At 47.5% G+C, this 12,543-nt stretch overlaps 1 long non-coding RNA gene across 2 annotated transcripts in view; it reads right to left on the bottom strand.

The window, feature by feature from the left end:
• Positions 1-9,805, bottom strand: part of LOC146202552 (uncharacterized) — a 47,421-nt gene extending 37,616 nt beyond the window's left edge. For both annotated transcript variants that reach the window (XR_014702230.1, XR_014702229.1), the window contains exons 1-2: positions 9,534-9,805; positions 3,872-3,985 (exon numbers count right to left, since the gene is read on the bottom strand). This is a non-coding gene — a long non-coding RNA (uncharacterized LOC146202552). The remainder of the gene's footprint in view (positions 1-3,871; positions 3,986-9,533) is intronic.
• Between the last annotated feature and the right edge of the window lie 2,738 nt (positions 9,806-12,543).

Below are 12,543 nucleotides of genomic sequence, written 5' to 3'. Positions count from 1 at the left end.
GCTGCCAAAGGGGCGTGTCTGCGAATGCAGCACACGCGAGAGCACCCAACGTACACTCGCAACTGTCAGCTGCAGACAGCAGCTGTGGGAGACTTCGAAGTAGTCAGTCCCTGCTTGCAAAGCGAGAGCATGCTGTTAAAGTAATTCGGCAAGACTTCTTTTTTTTTTTTTTTTTTTTTTTTGGGGGGGGGGGGGTGGTCGCTTCAACTGGGACAGTGCATGCCGTTAAAATCTACTGTGCTAAATCCTTAACGGCCCGCGCAAAGCTGCTTATCGAGGGGTCAAATTTGACCGTGAGAATGGAGATGAGCTTTCACTGAGCACTTCCCACGTGCACAATCGAAAAGGCATATCGTATCATTTCTCTAAAACTTGTCACTTTGTGTGAAGAAGAACAATGTCAATTGTTAGCACAAGTCAACCAGTTCGACCTGTTCTGAACAAGCGTCACATGAATGTTGACAGACTCGGTTGCTGTGTGGTTATACTAGATGAGCGCGGCGAACCCGCTTTAGTCTTGTTGTCCTGACACTAATCAGTCATACCGGTTAATGGAGTGGCCTTGATTTCTCTTCGCCCTGCGTCCGACACTGTCACTTTGCACGCGCGCACTGGTTGGGCGATAGGACAGGTCATTGTCGAGTAAGCCCCTCTGCGGCGTGTGCTGGTGTCGTCGTCAGGCTCTCGAGCACCGGCATATCTCGGGCCTCGGCTTGGCAATGATAAAGGACTCCCTACGCAACTGAATCAGACGCAGGCTGGAGGTCAGGGTGTCGGTCTTGGTGACAAGAAAAGAGCGGCGACGCACGGTCTTGGTCCTGCGAGGCCGACAGCGCAGCATATTCTGCAGGGCTTCCTTAACGTCGAACATGCGGGCCGCGTAGATGAAAGGGTCGATGAGGCCCTTGGAGATGATAAGAGCATTGGTAAGAATGCCCAGCGTCATGCGTGTGCTCATGGGAAGGTCGTAGATAGGAAAAGCGCAGTCGGTGCAAGTAAGCACGATGAATGCTACGGCGGGCATCCAGCCTACCAGGTACGTTCCCAGGATCCAGAGAGTTGTGTAGGCCGCCTTGACGTTCCTGTGCAGCTGACGAGTCGACGGGAAGCTGACCAGGCCCGCCCGATGGCGTCGTATGACGACGAAGATGTGGGAGTAGATAAAGGTCATGACCACCAGCGGGGCTGAGAAGAGCGCAAGTAGGGTGAGGCTGAAGGCGCGGCCCCGCACGAAGTCGACATGTACGCACCCAGGAGACTGGAGCCCCTGGCCGGGAACCGAGGCGAAATATATGAGGAACACGAGCACGGGCATTGCCCAGAGGACGGCAATGGCGAGTTCAGAGGAGCGTCGTGTGACCATGGCAGCGTAGTGCAGAGGCCTCAGGATGCCCACGTAGTGGTTCACCGCCAATGCCAGCAGGTGGAAAGCGGACGCCAGCAGACCGGACAGGCGAAAAACCTCCAAGACCAGCACTATGCAGCGCTCCTGGGAGCCGAGTGAGACGCTGTACACGGGCAAGTAACTGTTGAGGACCAGACCAGTGGCCAGTAGCAGGGCAGAGTAAGCGTCAGCGAATGTCAGCGACAGACTGAAGCAGAGCGTAGGTGACATGGGCCGCCGCAGCCAGCGCAGTGACAACAGCACTCCTGCGTTGAAGACGAACGCCAGCGTGCAGCCGACCAGGAGTACGGGCACGGCGATCGCGTACACCGCGCGCTGGTCTTCACCCAGCCCACGCGGGACCGAGCCGTTGCTCTCCATCGCCTGGCCACGAGTGGTCGCAGCCCCGTGAACCCGGCGCCGACTCGCGAAGGGCGGCGCTAGCGTCTTCGGATCGTGACGTAGGGCGCGCGCGCGCCCACCGCCGTCGCCACGGGTCCAGAGTCAGGAACCGGTGCCTGTGCTGCGCACCAAGCTCACTTTCTTCCGGGCCACTCTCCGAAGCTCTCATGGACGCGGCATCTACACACGTCTAAAATCTGTGTAAAAGGGGTGACAGTAGCTCTACTCCTTTCTGTAAAATCGAGTATGCTATAATTGCATGTAATTAGTATTTGCATGGTCGCTATGAATTCACTCTCGTGAATTAAGAAATACTGTTTGTAATATCGGCGATTTATCAATGTGTGTTTTTTAGAGATGAAAATAAACGTTCCTCGAGGACATCCCCGGTGCGCCAGAGTGGCTTCCAAAAAATTATTTTTGCATTTTTGTTTATTAAAATCATGTGAAATAATAGACACGCGAAGTGTGACAAATTCACGCATCTACTCTGCATTAATATTAGTGCGGTATAAATGTCGCTTGTTTGCGATGAGAAAATAAATATTGGGGCTAACGTTCAGATCGTTCGGAGAATACAGTGATTATCGCACAGATGCACTACTCGTTTGAGCAAGCAGCTGCTGTGATTTTGCCTGTGACAAGCTTTTCACCTAACTGCCGGAAAATGTTTCATTCTTAAGCCTTCGAGAACACCAAATGGACCAAGCCGCTGCGTAATTACATAGCGAGTGCCTAATGGATTGCACGCTATTATACAAGGCAAGGCAGCCCCTCGAACACGTATGGAAGCAGCGTCGCATAGTTATGTGACGGTATGTGCCCGAGAAACTTTCCGCTCAGCTGGAAGTATCATGAGCGAGCATTACTGCGGCGATGTCATCATGTGTATAAGGTCGCAGTCTACCGCAAAGCAAATTGTAGTGGACTGGTTCCTCAATAATATAAATTCAGTTCCTTTCCAAACGGCTGCCCGAAGAAGCCAGCCATATTGCATTTTACTTCATTATAGGGCACCTAGATAATCTGATTCCCGACTGTGCGCTCCAATTAAAATGTCGATTCGTAAAACTAGGATCAAATAAAAACTCTAGTTTCAATATCTTGTGAAAAAAAATAAGAAATAAAAGGCTCTCATCAGACACTACTGCAATCAATAAAGGCGTAATTATTGTTTTCTCTTCGAGTATCCTCGCCCTTATTAGATGTCTACATTTGTGTAACCCAGCTGAAAAGCTCCTGCACCCTACGAGTTCCTTACCTAGGTTTCCTAAACGGTTTTGAGGAAGTTAAGTTCTCAGGGGTCCCGCGCGTTATTCCCAGTGCCTCAAGAATTAATCCTTGCATTTACTTGCCACAATTGCACAGAGCGTACTACGCTCATATATATATTTCAGCGCAATTAATGCGACACAGAAATAAAGCCCACGAGTTCAATTTGATACAAACTGTATACCTCTAACATAAGACTTTCATATTGCATCCATTCGGACCGAGTATTACGCCTCATTTTCAGCTTTCATGGACCGTGGCCACCAATGAATCAAGTGCCTATGATTTGCACTCCCAAGGTAGTGACATATAATCTCCATAAATTTCAAGCTTGAAGCGCTTGCAAAGCCAACTCATGTTTTTACAAACTATAAAATTGAACTATTAAATTTGATGTGGCTAGCAGACCTTTTATGTTGCGTCATTCAGTCGTACTTACATTGATGTAAAATGTTTTTTTAGCCTTTTGGAAGCGTTGTGTTTCATGTTGATATTGCATTATAGGCATTTTTTGCTTACTTTTTCCTTTTACACTCTGCCGCGTTGGCTCAGCTGTTAGACCGCTCGACTATTGTGGCGGGAGGACCAAGTTCGATCTAGGCCGCGGCGGCCTCGTCTCGACGAGCACGAAACGCAACGCGCACGCGGGTTATGCGATGTCCGTGCACGTTAGCGAATTATAGGGAGACGAGGTCATCCCAAACCCTCCACTACGACTTCCCTTGTAGCCTGAGTACCTTTGAGAAGTTAAACTCGATAAACCTAACTTTTCATTCGCATAATATTTATGTTAACTCAGGCGCGATTACTTACTGTACAGCGTCGCTGCGAAGTTCTAACTCAAGATGAAGTAGCCCTTAAAGCATTTCCTTACCGCTCTTTAGCGAAGTAAATGGAGTCGTGCTCTATTTCCTCTCCTCACCTAACCTGAAAGACAAGAAGAAAGTCTTTAATCACAATGCTTACCTTCGACAAAGGAAACATCCTGGGCACCATAAACCTCAGATAAGGCTTTCATATCCAGTTCCTTGCAGCAGAGGATGAGATCTCATTCTCTTGAAAGACCGTTAGCGCTCTAAAAGGCCGATAACAATAAACAGTAACGTATCCAAGACGAGACTGCCTTTTGTTTTAGGGATTTCTTTTTTCTTTATTGAAGTACTTATGCGCTCATATTAAACACAACATGTACAACGCAATATTATTTTAATGATGCACGTGTGTGTCTTCCTTCTTTACTCGTCTTGCGGCTTGGAGCAGGCCAGTTTATTTTATTCAGGAGTCTCGTTAACCAGGAAAGCCTTTCATTTAGGCAATGTCCTGCTACTGTACGTTGTTTATTCTTTTTTCGGCGTTACGCGTTGGCCTGGCGAAGACCACTCACTTAAGGGAAGTGGTCCTTTGTACTAGTCTCAAGCTCGCAGGAATTGGTTGGTCAAATTAGAAGTCCGAGAGGGATATCGAAGGAAAGAGAAAAGGGGGGGGGGGGGGGCGAGAAGTTTTGATATGACTAGATTATATTCGGGTTCCTTGAGCTCGTGTCTACCCATCAGCTTTGCCCCAATTCTTAGCATAGGTGTCGTACTACAGTGAGGACTTGCGTCGACACTCTTCCGGGTTGCTTATAGGAAATAACGGGACACAATAGCTGTCGGGATCACGAGTGAAATGAGGTAGAGAAGAAACGAGACAAGCTTCATTATTATCTTCTATTTCTCAGCGTTCCGCTGCAATTCACTCTTGCTGCTTATATTCGTTGCGTTAGTCTCCCCAACTCAGGCTGAGAGCACAAAGGCGATGCGAAATCTATCGTTGAAAGAAGAAAAAAAAAAAAAAAAAAGAGGCGAGCGCAATGCAGTCTTGAAAGGGGCTTCGCGAAAGAGGGTCAGTAGGATCTACTAAAGGGAAATCGGTAGAAGGGGAGATCAAGTATTGCGCAGCGCAAATAAAAACGGTTCCTCCTCATTGTACCCCCGCGGGCAAAAGTGGTATATTCCACGCGCTGCGAGAAAACTGCCCGCCAGATTTTTTCGACAGAGAAGCAGTTATTTCTAAGATATGCATAACGTACCCTCCTTGATATACTTTCCATCTAGTCCAAACAATTTTGTGTGGCACATTTTTTTATACTGAAAAAAAATGCAATCGTTGCGATTCGCGTGGAGTATACCACTTTTGATCGCAACTGTACATCATTCCGGCATGTAACTTCATATGGTTGACGAATATTCACGTGCAGAAAAGAAGCGGGAGTTTTCTGATTTTGAACCTACCTATTATTGCCAGCGGAAGGCCTGCAAGCTCCCACTGCAGCAGGCGGTTCCGCGGACAATAAAAGAGATTGTTTTCTCGAGATGGCAGTCGAAAACACAATTCGTATGTCTTACTGGAGGCTTTGTCAATCTTAGCACATCATTACTAGGTGGGCAGCACACGAGTTTTTCCGTGAGCGTCTAACGCAAGCCATATCCCTGAGCTGCATTACTTCGGCCCTCTCACAAGAACGTTGAGAGTACAATATTCCCATCACACCAAGGCTGCAGCTATGTACACTGCATCGGTTATTGAGGTTTAAATAAAAGTATTGCATCGCTTTTATTTGGGGGGGGGGGGGGGGGGGGGAGTTTCCCTCGGTGACCTTAGGGACCCAAGCTATAGTGCTCTAGAAGATTGGGCAGTGTGTCGACCGCGCCGCGAAATGCATGGGAGCGAGGGGCCGCTTTTGCGATGACGGAGGCGCCGCAGCGCAGAGGGCGCCACCAGCAACTGGTGTGTCAGCCGTCCGGGCGCCCGCGTATGCGCGCTGTGCGGCGGGGCGGATACCGCGCGGACTGTACGTTCTTGTTTGCTTGTGCGTCGTCTCAAGCTGTTCGCGACAAGATTTTACAAATATGCCGGTTAACGGTGCTCAGTACTGTTAGCAATCACCTCATTTATTTTCCATTTTGGCCGTAGGCAACACCTCGGGGAAGTAACATGACAGGAGTTGGCTCCGAAGAAAACAGCTTGGAGAGGGCCGGCGTACGACTCGCACAGCACACTTCACTCGCCGTACAGCTTGCTTTAGCATTCCTAAAGCACCTAATTCACGTCCAGAAATGTAGTCGTTTTGAAAAGAGGGCAGTTTAGAAGCAGGATGTATGAAGAAGTGAAACATACAACACGTGTGTTCGAGCGCTGACTAAAACTGGTCACAGTAACGCCATTATCAAAACAGTATATTCCGTTGTTTCCCACGCCAACTATGCCGACTACAGTACGTCACTGAAGCCACAAGAGAATTAGTCGGCATTCAGTTGGAATGAATTAAATGTGGACTACCCCGCATGGAGGTAGAGATGACCTAATTGTTCAAGAAAATGTTTCCATTCTAGGGTACGCAAGCCACCGGTAATATGCAAGTCATTGCCTCCAGAAGATCGCTCTAGTCCTGTTTTACGTACATACAAAATAAAAAAAATGAATAGCTTTGAAAAATAAACAACGACGGAAAATAGAGGACGCAGAGGCTTATTTGCTTCCGCTAGATCATCCTTCTGGGAAAGAGAGGTTGTGAGGCCGCACGGTTTCTCACCACGAACAAAAATAGCGCTATAGGTTCGAAGCTATAGGTCGCAATTTACTCAAAAATTTGGCTTGATGCACGGTCCTTTTCGACTGCTTTGCACTTCTGATTTTGCAAACTTCCTGTAAAATGTGAAGGTTCAAAAAGTTTACCTTCCTGGAGCACCAGAAAAGCTCCCACTTGAAGCAATGAAATTTATAGTGTTTTTGCGGCTTCGCTCTTTGCGAAGTAAGCGAATCACGACACGAGTTCCCAAAGGGAAAATAATTAAATTCCCTTGGAAATATTTCACGTGTAATATCAACCTTGTCAACAATTATAGTCTGGTTAGTACTGCAAAGAGCACCCGCGGTAAGTAGCCCGATTATATATAGTCCGGTAAGCAGTAGTTGCAAGTATATCCAGTCGATTACTCATATTTCATACCACACACTCAAAGAATAAACACGATTATGTCCGCATTTGATTTCGGCATTATTTTAATTGCTTGCGTATTAGGTGTTCGTCATCTTTTTCGCATTTTTCCGTTTCTCTCGGTGCGCGCCAAAAACTGCATCATACCTGTCAATTCGACGCGTAATTATCAGTGCTTTTATTTTTGTTTATTTGCTCTGTACCATTCGATGCCAGTAAAGCGTCCGCACTCAAGTGCCCGCTATGAACGTATTACGTATGTGACGGGTTTAATTTTTGACATTTTATTTGAAGCAATGCCGTAGCTGCACTTGACTTTTTGTTGTTGTTTTTTTCATCTAAACAGCTGGTTCACCCTTTGGTTAGTGGCACGCAAACAAATGTCCGTGATATACGTATATGTTCATCACGAACAAAGAATAAATGCTTGAGTCGCGTATACCTTGTTTATTTTTTTTTTGCCGGTAAATACCACAGTACTTTAAATTAGTACGGTAGTGAATAAATGTGTTTTGCTCGCACACTGTATTTGTAATTTATATAAACGGTGATTAGGGCACATAAAGAACACCAATTAAAGAGATATATTACAGATTACTGACGATTTAAGATAAACGTTGTTATGTATGAATAAGCGCAAGCTGCAAAATGCAAGCAGGTGTTCGTAAATAAGGTTTGTAAAAAATAAGTGTTCCTAAGGAGGCCTTACGAAGCACAAGCTTTGATTCGCATGTACACTGTTTTTCTCCGCGTGTTAATAGCGCTCCTGGGCAGTAGCCTTTATTCCCTTAAGGGAAAAACGAATGCAAAACACCATGGTTCGTTGCAAACATTAAGTACAAATTGCTCATCTGGACGATTTGTAACTGACCGCGGGAAGAAATTTTGAGGGTTTCAGATAGCGATTCAAACATAGCGCGCTGCTCCGAAGGACTACCCAAGCGTGCACAATGTCTCCAGATAGACGTAAAAGAACGGCAGGGATCAGTTTAAGCACCTGGAATGTCGCCTCTTTATTAATTATCACACTAATTGCGCAGCGTCTGAAAATCGCTTCAAAGAGAACCGCACCCCTCCTCTGTACCCCCGCTATCCCGCGGCCGCTACGCGCCGAGCGGCGAACGTGGCACCCCTGTTGCACGTCGCGCCCTCTCGCGGGAGTCGGTTCTTGTCATCGCAAAAGCGGCCCGCTCTCCGGCGCCGGTCGTCACACTGCCCAATATTCTAGAGCACTATACCCAAGCTAAATGTCTGGCTGCGCGACTCCAACGTGCGCTCCTCCCCTAGCGGCGCAATTCTACGCCGCTGGCCGGGAGCGTCGCCACTAGAGCTCCTTGACTAAACGCGCAACACGGGCTACGCAAGCGTCTCTCTCCGCGTGCTGCTCGCGCCCGTTGCGCTCGTCTCTCGACTGTGGCGGATGCAAGCAGACGTCCGGCGCCAGCACCACGTGCCTATTAATTATGTTCGTCAGTGGGCAGTTTTGTGATGTTTGAAGCAGTGTCAAGGCTGCCTAAAAATGGGGCTTGCTTGCTTCCCTTGCATCAATTGCTTTCCTCAGATGATGCATTCGCATACTGGGTTTTGCGTTATGCAGTGAAATTCTAAGCAGGTGGCAGGAATTATATATGCAAGTGAAATATTGATGAAGTAGGTCACGATTCTGCTGAAATAACTCAAGTAATATAAATCATACTATCGTGTAAACGAGAACCCTCGCAGTTGCATACGAGGCAGAGCCCACAGAATCGGGACGGCAGGGTTCAGTGAGTACGTTCGAGCTCCGTCTTTTAACTGTCGCATTTCATCTTTTCCGCCTTTGGTCGATAACGACAACGAGCGGATCACGGTGCGTGCATCCCAAGCCGACACGCCGAGCCAAGTTGTCTTGACTCGCCAGCGGCTTCAGCGGCATCAGTCAGTCGCTGCTGTCTCTTCGCCGCCTAACGTTCCTATGGGCCCACGCGCTGCCTTCCGCAACCTCCCAATAACTAAACTGCTCTCTTCATTTCTCCGACCACAAAGCTTCCTTCGTGACAGTCAAGAACGGTTTATGGAGTGTTTCTTGAAGGAATATGTGTGAAAAATAAAAAAAGTTGTCTGCAATTGTACATACATTAACTGCTCGAAATATTAGCCTCAATCTATCGAAAAGCTTTTCAGCTGATGAGCTGCGCTCAATTTTCGCATTAGGAAGTAACGTATTCGTCGGCAATTTATTTTTTCGTTATGAAGCTTTTATTACCACTGTACTAATGTCGTCACACACCCCGTTGCCAATCAGCGCTTGGCTATATCTCTTGAAACTAAGATGTCAGCTCTGTCTCGGTGAACAAGGACATTTTATGACGGACTATAGCCAAGTTTTTTCCTGTGCTGACACTTTAATGTTCTTTCATTAATAATTCAGCACGCCAGAAAGCGCATTCGTAGCCTTTGGCTGCGCGCAGGTGTCGTACTGCACAACAAGACTACTGCAAACCATGAGCCACTTACCTGGTGGTGCATTGCTCGCATACGAATGAGCCGAAACGTATATGGTCGCTGCCTCCTTACGTGAGCGTTTCAACGTCTTGGCATTTATAGCTCTTCAGTCGCTGCTTATTTATGTACTCAAAAAGTTGCAAAAGCGGTATGAAGATGCGGCTGGTTGTTTACAAAGAGGGCAGTAAAGATCACCCTTATAAAGGACGGCTTCATCTTCCTTTCCCAGAGGTGGATGTGCGAATTTGTTGTTCCATTTCTTGTGCGGTCCTCGCTGCACTGACGGTTTCTAGCAATGTGCGCGAACTCGCCAAACCGTCTCTCATTCATCCGTCTTTTGTTTTTGGGATGTGTATGAGGGGGCTGGCAGCAGCAGACAGCGCTGCGTTTTCAAAGCGCAGTTGGAGAATAGGCAATGAGCGCTTACGGCGCATGCAAATGTGGGATCCTCTGTGAAGTTTTCTGAACAAGGACTTGAAATCAGGTGCAGTTCGCAATGCCCGTTCACAACGTGCTGTCATGTATGAATTAAAGTGGCGTCTTTATAAGCCTGTACGCGCCTTCGGGGTATATTGTTCTAAGTTAGGCGAGTACCGAGGGCGTGTAATCTTGAAGGACTGGCGAAGAGGCTGTGAAATGCCTGAAAAAGCACCCTGTCATCATGCAGACTTGCCATCGAGTTCAGACAGTCCAAGCAAAACTTCAACAGAGGGACCTGCTCTAAAGAGGAAGTACCAGAAATGATGTGACGCAAGGTACCAGACTTCCGAGCTTAGCCGAAACGTCATCCGGAATCACTTTTCTCTAATCTTCTTTTTCTTTTTCTGTCAAAGCATCGAACGCTCTGCGAGCGCTGGGACAGTGAACACAAATTACTTTTCTCGAGCGAAGAGGCATCGAGAGGAGTGGCTGCATTGCAGATTATCACCGCGGATTCCGCAAACAATTTACGAAGCGCTAAATTGGCGCTTGAAAAGATGCTAAATAAATGAATGGAGGAGCGAATGCACTTTTTTTTTTTCTCAGCATGGCTCTACACGCGGATGAACACGCGCACAGCTTGGGTGCGCTTGGAACATCCCGATGATCAGCGGCACACAAAGCAGAAAGCTGGGCTAGTTGGTGTGTCATCATAAATAAGACGACTAGCGCAAATAACATAGACACAGACATAGGAGTAGACAGGACTGCCTACTCCTATGTCTGTGTCTATGTTATTTGCGCTAGTCTTCTTATTTATGATGACAGTGGCACACCTTTGATGTTTGCCTCATGAGCGACTCCGTAGAAGCAGCGCCGATTTCGTACAGTCGCGGTTATCTGTTGTCGTTCGTGTCATAAGTGAGCGATATTAGCGCCCTGCAGCTTTTATCCATACAACGCTGCTCCCGACGGGCGAGTGTTCTCACATGTTAGTCGATACATTTGTTATGGGCATAGTTTGCTGCTATCCGCCCATGCTGAAGAGGCGGACATACTAAAGGAAAAACAGAATGAGCGGAAATCGAAGTTTCACTTCAACGGTGAAAAACAGTAAACGGTAAATAACTGCCGTACGCAGTCACCAGCCATGTCTCCACCTGGCGACACCAGCGAACTCACTGTTATAGCGTGGGGCTGCTAAACGCACACCTACCGTGCGCAGCCAAAATGTCAAAGTCAAATTGAGTCTCGATACGTATGCAGGTTGCGACAGTGACATTCATTAAAGCATCGCGTAAAGAATACGCACGCAACTTCAAGACAGCTGGTGTCAGGGTCGTCGCATATGGTTTGCCTTGGTGAAATCAGAGGACACGTAACTTTTTCTGTCTATCGATGAAAGCCTGAGAACTAATGTCATGTCATCTAAAGGGTATGCGTATCAAGAGCTGATTTTAACATGACACCATTAAAGGAGTCCAGAAGTCGAACGTCGGCGTTGTCGTCATTGTGAACGAAATATCCCGAGCCTGCCTCTCGCAGGCACAGAACAGGGCTGAGTTGACAGCTCCTGCAACCTCGAGTAACTCATTTCTCATTGGGGTACGACGTCCCAAAGCGTGTTATATATATATATATATATATATATACACCATATATATATGTGTGTGTGTGTGTGTGTGTGTGTGTGTGTGTGTGTGTGTGTGTGTGTGTGTGTGTGTGTGTGTGTGTGTGTGTGTGTGTGTGTGTGTGTGTGTGTGTGTGTGTGTGTGTGTGTGTGTGTGTGTGTGTGTGTGTGTGTGTGTGTGTGTGTGTGTGTGTGTGTGTGTGTGTGTGTGTGTGTGTGTGTGTGTGTGTGTGTGTGTGTGTGTGTGTGTGTGTGTGTGTGTGTGTGTGTGTGTGTGTGTGTGTGTGTGTGTGTGTGTGTGTGTGTGTGTGTGTGTGTGTGTGTGTGTGTGTGTGTGTGTGTGTGTGTGTGTGTGTGTGTGTGTGTGTGTGTGTGTGTGTGTGTGTGTGTGTGTGTGTGTGTGTGTGTGTGTGTGTGTGTGTGTGTGTGTGTGTGTGTGTGTGTGTGTGTGTGTGTGTGTGTGTGTGTGTGTGTGTGTGTGTGTGTGTGTGTGTGTGTGTGTGTGTGTGTGTGTGTGTGTGTGTGTGTGTGTGTGTGTGTGTGTGTGTGTGTGTGTGTGTGTGTGTGTGTGTGTGTGTGTGTGTGTGTGTGTGTGTGTGTGTGTGTGTGTGTGTGTGTGTGTGTGTGTGTGTGTGTGTGTGTGTGTGTGTGTGTGTGTGTGTGTGTGTGTGTGTGTGTGTGTGTGTGTGTGTGTGTGTGTGTGTGTGTGTGTGTGTGTGTGTGTGTGTGTGTGTGTGTGTGTGTGTGTGTGTGTGTGTGTGTGTGTGTGTGTGTGTGTGTGTGTGTGTGTGTGTGTGTGTGTGTGTGTGTGTGTGTGTGTGTGTGTGTGTGTGTGTGTGTGTGTGTGTGTGTGTGTGTGTGTGTGTGTGTGTGTGTGTGTGTGTGTGTGTGTGTGTGTGTGTGTGTGTGTGTGTGTGTGTGTGTGTGTGTGTGTGTGTGTGTGTGTGTGTGTGTGTGTGTGTGTGTGTGTGT

The sequence above is a fragment of the Amblyomma maculatum genome, chromosome 1 (genome assembly GCF_055883805.1).
Source record: "Amblyomma maculatum isolate TAMU_Amacu chromosome 1, ASM5588380v1, whole genome shotgun sequence".
Lineage (NCBI taxonomy): Eukaryota > Metazoa > Arthropoda > Arachnida > Ixodida > Ixodidae > Amblyomma > Amblyomma maculatum.
Note: the sequence above shows the minus strand (reverse complement) of the source record. Positions and strands in the feature narration are given on the sequence as shown.